A 15745-nucleotide genomic window follows, 5' to 3' on the forward strand; every position below is an offset into this window, starting at 1 on the left:
CATCTTGAAATTTCTCAAGAAGAAGAGTGAAAAGGGGAACTCATTTCCTGATCACATCTACCTGGAGACAATCAGAAAGCAAAAAAATACCAAAATACACACCCATCTAAGTATTAAGGCCACAGATAATACCTGAATATGCCAACAAAACAGAAGTAGATGACCATATCTGCACATGTCCAGAAACGAGATAAAGTGGCTGAGGCAAATTAGCTTGAAGTAGACCTACACTCCATACTGGAAGATGAGCAGGCTTTGGAAATGCTGGAGAAGGAATTCAGAAAAATGATTTTAAAATGTATCATAACACTATGCAATGGAGTTGAGAAAAATAAGGAAGAAGTCAGGAAAGTGCTATAGGAACAATCAAATAAGATAGATACAGCATTGGAAACAACTCAAAACCTACAGAAAGAGGTCCAAACGTTTAATAATAGAATTTCAGAAATGGACAACACACTGAAAGGGCAAAGGAGTAGAACTGAAGAGATAGAAGCCAGAACTAGTAAACTAGAAGATAAATCTCTCAACACTACTAAGATAGAAGAACAAACACAAAAAAAGGATAAAAAAAATCTGAAGAAGGTCTAAGATTCATGTTGAAGAATAACATAAGAATTATTGGCATTCCAGAACAGGAACAATCACACAAGTCCACAGAGGAGATAGTTGAAGAACTGCTTTAAGAAAATTTTCCTAACATCCTGAAAACCAAAAAGATAAGCATTCAAGAAGATCAATGAACCCCAGGATGGATAGACCCTAAAAGACAATCACCAAGACATATAATAATCAAGCTCTCTAAAATCAAAGATAAGGACCGGATCTTGAAAGCAGCTAGGGAAAAGAAAAATATAACATACAAAGACAAGCAAATCAGATTAAGCTCAGATTTCTCTTCAGAAATCATGCAGGCAAGAAGGCAATGGGGAGGCATATATAAAAACCTGAAAGAAAAAAAAACTGCCACCCAAGAATCCTCTACTCAGCAAAGCTATCAATCAAATACGATGGTGTAATCAAAACATTCCATGATAAGCAGAAGATAAGGGATTTTGCCAAAGTCAACCCTGCTCTGAAAAACATCCTAAAGGAAGTTCTGTGGACTGAGAACCAACAAGAACAGACAACAACTACAGAATGATGTACATGGCAACATCAACCTGAACTCAGTTGACACATGGAAGAGTCAAGAACAGAATAAATTCATAAGAACAGAGGATCTGGGAGGTAAGTCTATGATCAAAACAATTACAATGTGAAAGAAGGTAAACACAGGAACAGAGATACAGGTAGTAAGAAGGTCAGGTAGATTACTGGATAAAATAGACTGTCTAAAATGGAGGGAAGAACTAATGGAATATAAGGTAACCACAATAGGGTTCGGGTGGGGGGTTTATTTTGGGTGTTGTAGAGGGCAATGCAAAAAGGGGGAAGAAGGCAGAAGAACAAGATAGATAGGGGAACACTTTTTTTTTGCATGGCCTAGTGGGACAGAGGTAAATAGTGATGCATACTCAACCTTGGAACAACAGGGGAAATAATACTAAAATCCTTGACTGCCTTATGAATATTAGTTTCCCCTACCTACTATTGTAAAATAGACAATTGAGTGGGATAGAAAGGAATGTTGGGAAACATGATTAGAGAAAACTGGTAAGCCTGCCTTAAGCCTATAACTGATTGGAATACCTAAAAGGGGTTCTACAACTTGCCCAGTGAAATAGACTTCGTGCAAAGTCTTTACAGAGCATAGGACCTTAGGTGAACCACGGAGTCCCATCTAGATCCTTATGAGGTGAGCCGTTCCCCCTAGAAAGGACAAGCAGACTGAAACATCTACAGTGACAGAAGATACATCATCATGATGAACCTGACCTATACTCAGAGTGGTAGTTACTTTAAATACCAACAGAGAGGGAAAGAGTCTTCACATCAAGTATCAATGTTATCCCCTCAGAGCACAGGGTAGATAGGGACGGGCAACTTAGACATTGGCTACCTAAAATGAGGGGGCAACAAAGGCATGAAGTGACTGGCTTACAAGGTTTCTAGAGGGAGTTTTGTTTAAGAGTATAGGGGGGAAAAAAGAGTCCCCACTGAATAGCTGTCATCTTGTCTAGATGGGTCTGGGAAAAGAGATGGAGATAAGATTTGTAAGATTCAATAGTGAATAACTGTTATCATGACTAATCGTGACTGTCACAATTGTAAAGGTAGAAGTTTTGTAACAAAAAAAAGGGGAGTGGCTAATCTTACAGTCCAGAAACAGAGGATCTTAGGACCATCAAGAGAGGAACGCACAAGCAGAATGCGGAACCTTATCCAAAAGAAGCAGCAGCACCAAACATGGAGGCAGAGATGGGGGCATAGAGAGGGGGAGCGGCTGAGGACTGTAGATTCATGGACTAAGAAGAGAAGACTAAGAGGTGGTGGCCAAGAGTAGATTTGCAGAATGTGCCCTTTGGAGATGTAAATTATTATATGTGCCTGAGTGGTTTTTTTTTGTTGCTGTTGTTTGTTTGTTTGTTTTTGTTTTTTTTAAAAAAAAAGCTAAAGTGGATAGAGAGAAATACTGTTAACTGGTGGTACATGGAGGGGATTATAGTCAATGTAATGAAACAAGGTATATGATTTGTTGAATATAAAACTGATAATATGCCCTGTAAACTTTCACTCAATCCACAATAAAAAACTTAAAAAAAAGAAAGAAAAAGAAAAGAACAGGAGTGACAGTACTAACCTCTGATAAAATAAACTCTAAGGCAAAACCCAACATGATAGAAAAAGATGGACATCATCGCATGATTAAAGGTACAATTGAACAAGATGACATAACCATAATAAATATCTGCTCCCAATGAAAGAGATTCAAAATATATTAAACAAACTCTGAGAGAATTGAAGAACGAAATAGACAAATCTACAACAGTACTGGGCTATTTTAATACACAGCTTTCAAAATTGGATAGAAGAACCAAAAAGAAATTTGACAAAGACACAGAGGAACTAAACAACACAATCAGCCAACTGGACCTCACAGATGTGAACAGAGCATTCAAACCAACAACAGTGCAATACAAAATCTTTTCCACTGCACATGGAACATTCTCCAGAGTATACCATGTGTTAGGCCACAAAACAAACCTCCATAAATTTACAAATGTCAAAATACTACAAAGTATCTTCTAAGACCACAATGTTATCAAATTAGAAATCAACAATAATAAGACCAAGGAAATAAAGTCAAATATATGGAAAATGAATAACACCCTGCTGAAAAGCGACTAGGTAGTAGAAAAAAATAAAACGTGAACTCGCCAAGTTCCTAGAAACAAACAAGAATGAAAACAAAACATACCAAAATCTTTGGGAAACAGGGTAAGTGGTGGTGGGAGGATAATTTAGTGCAATAATGGAACACATCCAAAAAGAGGAAAGAACAAAAATTAACACATTAACACAGTATCTACAACAATTAGAAACAGACCAACAGAGGGAACCTACAGCCACCAAAAGACAAGAAATAACAAAGATTAGAGCAGAAATAAATGAAATAGAAAACAGAAAATCTATAGAAAGAATCAACAGGACAAGAAGCTGGTTCTTTAAAAGGATTAACAAAAGAAAAGAAGGAGAAGACACAAACAACACCCATAAGAAACCAGAGGAGCAATGTCAAAATGGAACAAAAGGAAATCAAAAGGATAATAGCAGAATACTATGAAAAGTTGTACTAAAACAAATTTGAAAACTTAGAAGAGATGGATACATTTTTAGAAAACACGACCTACATAAACTTACACAGAGGGAAGTAGAAAACTTGAACAGACCCATAACTAAAGGAGAAATTGATCAGGTCATCAAAAAACTCCAAACCAAAAGAAGTCCAGGCCCCGATGGCTTCACTGGTGAGTTCTACCAAACATTCAGGGAAGAGCTGTCACCAATTCTACTCAAATTATTCTAGAATATAGAAGAGGACGGAAAACTTCCTAATATATTTTATGAAGCAAACACAATGCTCATACCAAAACCAGGGAAGGATATCACTAAGAAAGAAAATTATAGACCAATATCCCTCATGAACATAAACACAAAAATTCTCAACAAAATTCTAGCCAACAGAATACAGCAGCACATCAAAATGAAAATATATCATGATCAAGTGGGATTCATAATGGGGATGCAAGCATGGTTCAACATTAGAAAAATAATCAATGGAATCCACCATATAAATAAGAAAAAAGAAAAGAAGCACATGATCATATTGATTGAGGCAGAAAGAATATTTGACAAAATCCAACAGCAATACCTGATAAAAACACTCAATAAAGTAGGAATTGAAGGGAATTTCCTCAACATAATTAAGGGCATATACAAAATTAACAGCCTACATTACTCTCAATGGAGAGAAACTGAAATCCTTCCCTCTGCGAACAGCAAACAGACAAGGATGCCATTTGTTTCTAATCATATTCAATATTGTGATAGAAGTGTTGGCAAGAGCTATATGGCAAGACAGGGAAATTAAAGGCATCCAAATAGGCAAAGAGGAAGTAAAACTCTCTCTATTTGCAGATGGTGTGATCCTATACATAGAAAACCCATAAAATGCAATAAAAAAAGCTACTAGACCTCATTGGAAGACACAGCAAAGTGGCAGGACATAAGCTCATGATACAAAATTATTTGGATTCCTCTATACAAACAGTGACAGTGATAAAAAGGACATTAGGAAAGCAATACAATTTACAATAGCCACTCAACGGATGAAATATCTAGGAATAAATGTAACCACAGGAAAAAAAAAAAAAAGACCTATACAAAGAAAACTACAAAACAAGACGACTAGAAACCAAAAGTGACCTACAAAATGGAAGAATGCACCATGCTCCTGGATAGGAAGACTTAACATTGTGAAAATGTCAATACTGCCCAAAACAATCTAAACATATAATGCAATCCCAATCCAGATTCCAACGACATTATTCAAAGAGATGGAAATAACAATTATAAACTTTATATGGAAAGGAAAGAGACCCAGAACAAGCAAAGCATTGCTTAAGAAGAAGAACAAGGTTGGAAAACTCTCACTCCCGGATTTCAAAATTTTTTGCATGGCTACAGTGGTAAAAACAGCTTAATACAGGTACAATGAGAGATACATTGAACAATGAAACAGAATTGAGAATCCAGAAATTAAGCCATTCACATACAACAAACTGGTTTTTGAAAAAATGCCTAAATATATCGCATGGGGAGGCAATACTCTCTTTAACAGATGGTGCTGGCAGAACTGGAAAGAGATATGCAAAATATATTTAAAAAAAGACCTTTACCTCACACCTTGTACAAAAACCAGCTCAGCATGGATTAAAGGCATAAATGTGAATCCCAGAATTATGAAGGCCATCAATGAAAAGAAAGGTACAAATGTGAGGGCTCTAATTTAGGGAGTACACAGACTACCAACCATTTTGAAAACTACACAAACAAAAGTAGACAAAATAGATGATTGGGACATAATAAAATTAAAAACTTATGTGTATCATCTTTTAAAGAGACTATCTCCTCCCCATGCAATATACCTAGGTGCAAGAAGGGGAGAGAAATTGAAGAACAAGGCGAATGGGAAAACAGTTAGGCACGTTTTCACGGGCTAAGTGGGACAGAGGTAAATGATGATGTATGCACAACCTTCGAACAACAGGTCTCCGGGATACAGAGATTGAGGCATTGTTTGAATGTGTAAAAGAGGGGAATAATATTAAGATGATTGGCTGTCTTTTGAATCTTGTTTTCCCTTGCCTACCGTTGTAAAATAGACACTTGAGGGAGAGAGAAAGTAATAGCCAGAAACAGCACAATAGATAGCTTATAAATCCGTTTTCTGCCTATAACTAATTGGAATACCTTAAAGGGGGCTAGAAGTTGCCCAATGAAAGAGGCTTCCTGTGGAGCCTTTGTATTGTATAAGACCATAGGTAGAATCCTAAACCCCATCCAGATTCATCTATGATGGGAAATTTCCACTAGAAAGGACAAGTAAACCAGTCTGGAGTGGCTAGAATATGAGAAGATACTTCATGACAGAAAGACCAGCAGGAAAAATAAAAAACAAAAACGGCAATCTAACAAAACAAAAACAAGAACAAGCAACCTGTTCACCCAGGAGCCATCAAGGCAAGGGGTTGGGTACCCTCAGAGAAAACCCCCTTCCAAGACTAAGACTCAAGTGGAATACACGACCACATTCTTGGTGACCACGTTGGTCACTGATAAGGCTAAAAGGGGGAGAAACAGCAATGAAGTTGGGAGCTAAGTCCAATCACATCCAATAGCCTCCTGAGAACCCAATTGAAGACCTGGTTGGCCATCAGTGTGGCAAGACCTGGTGACTCCGGGGCCCAGAGGCAGTGACTTGGCCAAGGAGAACTAGAATGGATAGTGAAGTGTCCAGGTGATATGAATTGAGGTGAAATGCACAAGTACACCCATACTTGAAGATAGTACCCACTTTACCTGGCTTCAATGGCTGGATGATAAGACCTCGACTTGAAAAAGAAAGAAAAGGAAAAAAAAGTGTAACCGTTACAATTTGATGAACTTTACCTATATTTATAGAAGTAGTATCTCAAAAAGGGAACAATCTTTCTAGTGAGGATGACTCCCACCTCCTCAGTACACACGGTTGATAAGGATGGGTAACTTTGACATTGGCTACCCAAAATGGGGGAGGCTACAAAGGCAAAAGTGACTGGCATACAAAGTTTCAAGAGGGAGCCTAGTTACAGACAGGGCGGGGAAGGCAGACTCTCCACTAAACTCTTTCTAATCTGTAGTGATGGGGTTAATGAAAGGAGTTGGGGATAAGACTCTTGTGGTACAAATTTGAATAATTGCTATCAGGACTGACTGTGAGGGTCGGAAATGTAATGGTAGATGTTTTGTAACAAGAGGAGGGGAGTGATTGATTTTGCAGTCTGTGAGTGGAGGTCCCTGGGACACTCAAGTTAGAAGAGCGGAGTGTGAGACCCTATCCAGAGAAGCAGTGATTCCAGAAATGGAGGCAGACACGAAAATATGTACAGATGGAGAGGCTGGGGACACTGGACTCAGGGAGGGAGAAGGGCTGTGTGATGATGGCTGGGGGGCAAGCCTGTGGAGGGGTGCCCTTTTGTTGTTTTATGATGCATGGAGGGGATTTTAAAATCATGGCAAGTAAATGAAATACCATAGGATGAATGTAAAACTGATGTTCTCCCATGTAAACCCAATTAATTCAAATTAATGACTTAAATTAAAAAAAAAAAGTTTAAGTGCATCAAAATACTTCACCAAAAGAGTAAAAAGGGAACCCACAGAATGAGAAAAATATCCTTTGCAATGACACATCAAACAAGGGGCACATTTCTAAAATATAAGAAACTACAACACCTGTACAACAAAAAGACAAATAACCCAATTAAAAACTGGTCACAGGACATGAACAGACACTTCACCAAGGAGAAGATGCAGGCAGCCAACAAACATATGAGAAATGTTGATGATCACTAGGCATTAGACAGATGCATATCAAAACAACAATGAGATATCATCTCACACCAACAATACCAGCAAAGATCAAAAAAGTAGAGGACAATAAGTGCTGGTGGGGATGTGGAGAGACTTGGGCAATCCTGCATTGCTGGTGGGATTGCAAAATGGTCCAACCTCTCTGGAAAGCAATACGGTACTTCCTCAGTAGGTTGGAAATAAAAATACCTTATGATCTAGCAATTCCTCTACTTGGTATTTACCCAGAGTTCTGGTAGTGTAGTGGTTACAAATCGGGTTGCGAACCTCAAGGTCAGCAGTTCGAAACTACCAGCTGCTCTGTGGGAGAAAGATGAGGCTTTCTGCTCCTATAAAGATTTACAGCCTCGGAAACTCTGTTCAGGGACGCTATGGGTCGGAACCGACTCGATGACACTTAACAACAACAATATGAGCCATAACACAAGTAGATATATGCACACCAATGTTCATAACAGCACTATTTACAATAGCAAAAAGATGGAGACAGCCTAAATGTCCATCGACTGAAGAATGAATAAACGAACTATGGTACACACAAAAAATAGAATATTATGTTACCTTGAAGAACAAAAAGGAAGCTGTAAGCTACCACATAGCATGGATTAACTTTTTGGACATTATATGGAGTGAAATTAATAAGTCACAAAAGGACAAATACTGCATAAGACCACTAATGTAAAACACTAAGAAAAAAAAAATACACTAAAGTGTGTGTGTGTGGGGGGGTATTCTTTGCTGGTTACCAGTATGTGGGGGGTGGTTGAAGGGAGGGAGGGAAAGGTGAAGCACAGGGCAGGGAATAGACATAGGATAGTTTGGGTGCTGGGGAGAGGGTAATACACATGAAGGGGGAGGGCAATGGAATAACAAGGCAGATGGGAAAACAATTACACATGTTTGCATGAGCTAAGTTTTACTGAGTTAAATAATGATGTAAGCACATCTTTGGAACAATAAGACTCTGGGGTACAGGGATTGAGACATGTTTGGAATGGGCAAAAGGTGGAAATAATTTTAAAATGCTTGGCTATCTTTTGAATCTTGGTTTTCCTTGAATTACATTATAAAATAGACACTTGAGGGGGAGAGAAAGGAATAGCCAGCAATATCACCAGAGAAAACTTATAAGTCTGTCTTCTGTCTATAACTGATTGGGATATCTAAAATGGGGCTACAATGTGCCCAGCGAAGGAGGCCCCCTGTGGAGCCTCTGAATTACATAAGACCATAGATGCAATTCTGAACCCCATCCAGAATCTTTTGAGGTTGGAAATTTCCACTTGAAAGGACAAGCAGACCAACCTGGAGTGGCTAGAAAAACAGAAGATACTTCTTGAAAGAAAGACTGACAGGAATAACGGCAGTGTGACTGACTACTACAAGACCAAGCAAGTTGCTCGCCAAGGAGACATCAACGCAAGAGTTCGTGTGCCCTCAGGGCAAACCCCCTTCCAAGACTAAGACTCACTGGGAATACACGATCAGGCATGCGCTCTGAGTGGTGACCACGTTGGTCACCAATAAGGGGAAGTGAGGGATAAACAACAATGAAACTGTGAGCTAAGCCATACAATGCTCAATAGACTACTGTGAACCCTGGTGGAGATCTGGTTGGCCAGAAGCATGGCCGGCAGCATGGAGACCTGGGGATTCCTGGGCCCAGAGTCAGTGACATAGCCACAGAGGACTAGAGTGGAGAATGAAGCGTCCAGGTGATAAGACGTGAGGGGATATGCACAAGAACACCCACACTTGCAGATAATACCCACTTGACCTAGCTTCAATGGCAGGATGATCAGACCTCAACTAGAAGAAGAAAGAAGAGGGAAGAAAGTGTAGTCTGATATAATTTCATGAGTTTGACCTATACCTATGGATGCAGTATCTCAAAAGAGGGAACAAATTTTACAGCAATGATCTTTCCCACCTACACAGGGTAGACAGGGATGGACAACTTGGACATTCGCTACCCAAAATGAGAGGGAGGGTGGCTATAAGGCAAGAAGTGAGTAATTTCAGGCTTTCAAGAGGGAGTCTCGATCCAGAGGGCGTGGAGGAAGGTAGAATCTCCACTGAGCAGCATCCAATCTTTTTTGTTGGGGCTGATGGGGATAACACTCATGTGGCACAAAAGTGAATAATTGCTATCAGGACTGACTGTGAGGGTTGGAAATGTAAAGGTAAATGTTTTGTAGCAAAAAGAAGGGAGTGATTGACTTTGCAGTCCAGGAGCTGAGGTTCCTGAGACCATCAAGGGAGATGAGTAGAGTTCAGGACCCTTCTGAGAGAAACAGTGATGCTAGAGAGGGAGGCAGAGATGATGACATGGAGAGATGGAGTGGCTGGGGACTCTAGACCCAGAGAGGAAGAGGGACTGTGATGACCAGGGGCAGGACCAAGTTTGTTGATGATGCATGGGGGGGATTATAAGCAATGGAATGAAATTATATACTATAGGATGAATGTAAATCTAATGTTCTCCCATGTAAACTATCTCATAATTCACAATAAAACATTTTTTAAAAAATTGGGCATTAGATGTGAACAGATACTTCACCAAGGAAAACATTTTGGTAGCCAACATATATATGAAGAAATTTTCACCATCATTCTCCATTAGAGAGATGCAAATCAAAACAACAATGAGATATCATCTCACACCAACAATAACTGTGAAGTTTAAAAAAGCAGAGGACAATCAATTCTGGCAAGAATGTGGAGAGATTGGGACCCTCCTACATTGCAGGTGGGAATGCAAAGTGATCCAACTACTCTGGAAAACAGAATGGTGCTTCCTCAGAAAGTTGTAGTTAGAAATACCGTATGATCCAGCAATGTCTCTACCTGGTATATATACACAAGAAATACTAGACATAACATGAGTAGAAACATGAACACCAATATTCAGAACAGCACTATTCACAACAATAAAAGATTGTAGACTACCTAAGCGCCCATTGATGGAAGAATAGATAAATTTACTTTAGTATATACAGACAATGTCATATTATGCTACCTAGAAGAATAACAAGGAAGCAACAAGACACCACATAACATGGATGAAACTTGAGGACATTGTGCTGAGTGAAATTAGTCACAAAAGGATAAATATTGCATAAGACCATTGTTATAATACCTTAAGAAATGATAACCATACTAAAAGGGGGAAAAAATTCTTTGTTGTTTACCAGGGAGCAGGGGAGGAGAGAAGACAGCAGAGGACAGGCTAGGGGATAAGATGCATTATAAATGGGTGTTGGGGAGGGCAATACACAAGAACGGGTAGTGAATGGAAGAACAAGTTAGACAGGGGAACACTGGTGCAGGTTTGCATTGGCTAAATGAGACAAAGGTAAATAGTGATGTATGCTCAACCTTGGAAAAACAGGGCTCTGTGATCCAGGCACAGTCTGAATGGGTAAGAGAGGGTAAATGTTAAGATGCTTGTCTGTCTTGTGCATATTGGTTTCCCTTGTTCACTACTGTAACATAGACACTTGAGTGGCATAGAAAGTAATATCAGGAAATATGATTACGGGAAGTTTGTAAACCTATATTCTGCCTGTAATTGATTGAATTACCTAAAATGGTTTTAGAACTTGCCCAGTGAAATAGGCTTCCTGCAGAGCCTTTGTGTTGTAAAAGACCTTAGGTGGTATTCTGATCTCCATCCAGAAACTTCTGAAATAGGACATTCCAACATGAAAAGAAAAGTGGACCAATCTGAAATAGTCAGAGGAATGTCAGATTCTTCTTGAAAGAAAGATCAGCAGGGAAAAAAACAAAAGGCAGTCTGATTGGCTACTACAAGAATAAGCAAGTTGTTTGCCAGAGAGTCATCAAGGCAAACAATCAAGTCCCTTCAGGACAAACTCCTTTTAAGACTGAAATTCAAAGGGAACACATGAGCAGGCATCTAAATTTGTTGGTACCATGTTGGTCTCCTAGTAAGTGGCAGAGTGAGGAAACCATCACTGATGATACGGGCAGAGTTGTTGACCACGTTTATAGATCCCTATCCAACTGAAGATGAGAGAGAGACAAGGATGGACTGATTGGTGTGACATGTTGTGAGGCATGGGGACATCTGAGTCCACGGAGAACATAACTATAGGGGTTAGAACTGAGAGTGAAGCGTCCAGCTGATATGAAGTGAGGGGAGACACAGAAGACTGCCCAAATTTACAGATAGTAACCACTTAACATGGCTTTGACTGCTGGATGATCAGAACTCAACTAGAGAAAGATCTTTAAAAAAAAAAAATTAAAAATTTTTGATAAAGGAAGCAAGCATAAATTGCTATAATTTAATGAATTTAAGGAGATTTGGTAGCATAGTGGTTATGAATCAGGCTTCTAATCTCAAGGTCAGCAGTTCAAAACTACAAGCAGTACCATGGGAGAAAGATGAGGTTTTCTGCTTCCGTAAAGACTTACAACCTTGGAATCCCTGTGCAAGGACACTATGGGTTGGAACCGATTGACAGAACTCAAAACAACAACAACAACAACAACAACATGGAATTAGTAGCTCAAAATGCCAACTGAAATGAAGGATTCTTCACGTCAGGGATCAACACTATCCTCTCTGTATCTAGGGTTGATAAAGAAAGGCAAATTAGACATTGGCTACCTAAAATGGAGGGGCTATAAAGGCACCAAATGATGGGCTTACAAGTTTTCAAAAGGGTTTTTAGTTCCAGATTGTACAGGGAAAGGTTGAAACAAACCTCCATAAATTTATAAACATCAAAACACTACAAAGCATCTTCTCAGACCACAATGCTATGAAAATAGAAATCAACAACAATAGGAAGACCAAGGAAATAAAGTTAAATACATGGAAACTGAATAACACCTTGCTGAATAGTGACTGGGTAGTTGAAGAAGTTAAATGTGAATGTACAAAGTTCTTAGAAACAAATGAGAACAAAAACACAATATATCAAATCTTTGGGACAAGACGAAAGTGGTGTTGAGATGAAAATTTATTACAATAAAAGCACACATCCAAAAAGAAGAAAGAACCTAAATTAACACATTAACACAGCATCTCAACAATTAGAAACAGACCAACAGAGGGAACATACAGCCACCAAAAGAAAAAAAAAATAAAGATTAGAGCAGCAATATGTGAGATAGAAAACAGAAAAACTATAGAGAGAATCAACAGGACAAGAAGTTGGTTCTTTGAAAGGAACAGCAAAATTGGCATACGATTGGCAAAGATAACAAAAGAAAAGAGGGAGAAGACACAAATAACCCGCATTGGTAACCACATGGGTGATGTCATAACGGAACCAAAGGAAATCAAAAGGATAATAACAGAATACTATGAAGAGTTGTACTCCAACACATTTGAAAACTTAGAAGAGATGGATACATTTTTAGAGAAACACGACCTACCTAAACTTACACACAGTGAAGTAGAAAACCTGAACAGACCCATAACAAAAGAAGAAATTGATCAGGTCATCAAAAAATCTCCCAACCAAAAGAAGTTCAGGCCCAAATGGCTTCACTGGAGACTTTTACCAAACATTCAGGCAAGAGTTGTCACCAATTCTACTCAAATTATTTCAGAAGATAGAGGAGAATGGAAAACTTCCTAATAAATTTTATAAGGCTAGCATAATCCTCATACCAAAACCAGGGAAGGACGTCACTAAGAAAGAAACTTATAGACCAATATCCCACATTAACATACATGCAAAAATTCTCAACAAAATCCTAGCCAACAGCAACACATCAATAAGATAATATATCATGATCAAGTGGGGTTCATATCAGGGATGCAAGGATGGTTCAACATTAGAAAAAACGATCAGCATATTTCATATAAAAAAGAAAAGAACCACATGATCATATTGATTGATGCAGAAAAGGCACTAAAAAAAAAAAAAAAATCCAACATCTATTCCTGATTAAAAAAAACTCAACAAAGTAGGAATTGAAAGGAAATTCCTGAATATAATTAAGAGCATATATACGAAACAGCAGCCTACATTACTCTCAGTGGAGAGAAATGGAAAGCCTTCCCTCTGCAAACAGGAACCAGACAAGGTTGCCCTTTGTCACCACTCCTACTCAATACCGTGCTATAAATCTTAGCAAGAGCTATACGGAAAGAAAGGGAAATGAAAGGCATGAAAATTGGCAAAGAGGAAGTAAAACTTTTTGTATTTGCAGACAATATGATCCTATATATATTGAAATCCCCAAATACTCAGTAAAAAAGCTAACAGACCTCATTGGAAGATTTAGCAAAATAGAAGGATGTAAGATCAACATACAAAAATCAGGTGGATTCCTCTATACCAAAAACGACAGCACTGAAAAGGGTATAAGGAAAGCAAACCCATTTACAGTAGCCACACAAAGGATGAAATATCTAGGAATAAATGTAACCAGAGAAACAAAGGACCTATACAAAGAAAACTACAAAACACAAGAAATCAAAAGAGATCTAGAAAAATGGAAGAATGTACCATGCTCCTGGGTAGTACTGACATTGTGAAAATGTCAATACTGCCCAAAGCCTTTACACATATAATGCAAATCCAATCCAGATTCCAATGACATTCTTCAGAGACATGGGGAAAAAAAACAATTACAAACTTTATATGGAGAGGAAAGAGACCCAGGATAAGCAAAGCACTGCTTAAGAAGAATAGGTTGGAGGTGGGGCTTGATGGCAGCTAGAGTGGAGGTGCAGTTGAAAGGGAAAAAACAACCCAGCGCCGCTCATCAACCACACTTCACACAACATGGCCCATCTAGAGACTTTTATTCAGTGTAAGGATGGTAACCTCTGCCGGAGAGAGAAGGCAGGAGGCAAAAGGGAAGAGAGGAAGAAGAAGAGGAAGTCAATGGGAAGGGAGGGGACTTATATAGGTTCAACAGGAAGGGAGTTGTCATTGCTCGGGTGATTTAGCTCTGGCCTATCAAAAGCCATGTTGCCCTTTAAACTATGTGCCTTGTAGCTTAGAGCCAGGAAACAGACAAAATGCAGTTGGAGGAAGGGGAGAGGGAAGAACCAGAAAGTATTGTAACATTGTGAAAGCAGTGAAGGTCGCCGTCAGCAATAATACAGAATACCAGGCAAAGTAGATCCAGGGCAGAACTCCAAAACTCAGAACCACAGAGATAGGAATATTTTAAAGGTTTGAAGGCTTATAGCTTGTGGAGTTTGGAGCTGAAGTAAAAAATCAGGTACTTTTGAATCTGCCGGGTTGGGCTTGGAGGCCTGAGCTGACATTCTGGGTGAGACCAAGTGGCAAGATGAAACGGGGAGCAGAAACACCACGGAAAAATGCCGCAGGAACCTTGGGACAAAGGTGGACAATATACTTTGTCAGGTTTGCTTTGTTCTGATTTTCTTTTTTTCCTTGGTATCTGATAATTGCCATGCTCACTGTTTGTCCACCTCCATTCTGGTGAATAGAGGGAGAGCTTGAGCTCAGTGGCCACCCTACACCCTCACCGCTGCTGGGTTCTTCTGTCACGCATGCGCACAGATACTCAGTCCAAGCAGAGGCCCTGAACTTTTAATATAAGTTTCCTTTTTGTTCTGTTTTTTATCATGGGAAAGAGTAGGAGAGGCCTGAAGGAAGAGAAAAAGAGACAAAGGTTGGACTGGAGCCTGAGGTTTAGCATAACAACCAACACTGGCAACTTGAAATCTCTCGGGCAGCTTTGAAGACAGGAACTTAGGACATTAAAGACATACTCATATTAAGCTACAGATTTTTTTCCCCTTCTTTTTCCTCTCTGCCTCCTCTCCTTTTTCTGTGATTAGAGACTACAGTATTCAGTCTTGTTTTTGTTGGTGCTGCTTTTTTTTTCCTCTCATTTTTTCCCCACTGGTGTTGTTTTGCTGTTATATGCTCCCCCTTCTGCCTTTGGAGGACTCTTTGTATCCCTTTATTAAACAAAAAGAGTCAGCAAATGCTACCATATAGCAAAGCTACAATCACACTCTATAAAACACCAAAATCCAGGCAAGAAACAATACCAGCTGTCATATAACAAGGAAACAGACAACACCTGTGAAAGTTACTCTGAGTTAAGCAATAAGAAAAGTGAAAAGGGAAGCCCACATCCTGATCACATCTTCCTGGAAGCAATCAGAAAATATGAAAAATTACCAAAACACATACTCAAT

This window comes from Chrysochloris asiatica, unplaced genomic scaffold (genome assembly GCF_000296735.1).
Source record: "Chrysochloris asiatica unplaced genomic scaffold, ChrAsi1.0 scaffold00201, whole genome shotgun sequence".
NCBI lineage: Eukaryota > Metazoa > Chordata > Mammalia > Afrosoricida > Chrysochloridae > Chrysochloris > Chrysochloris asiatica.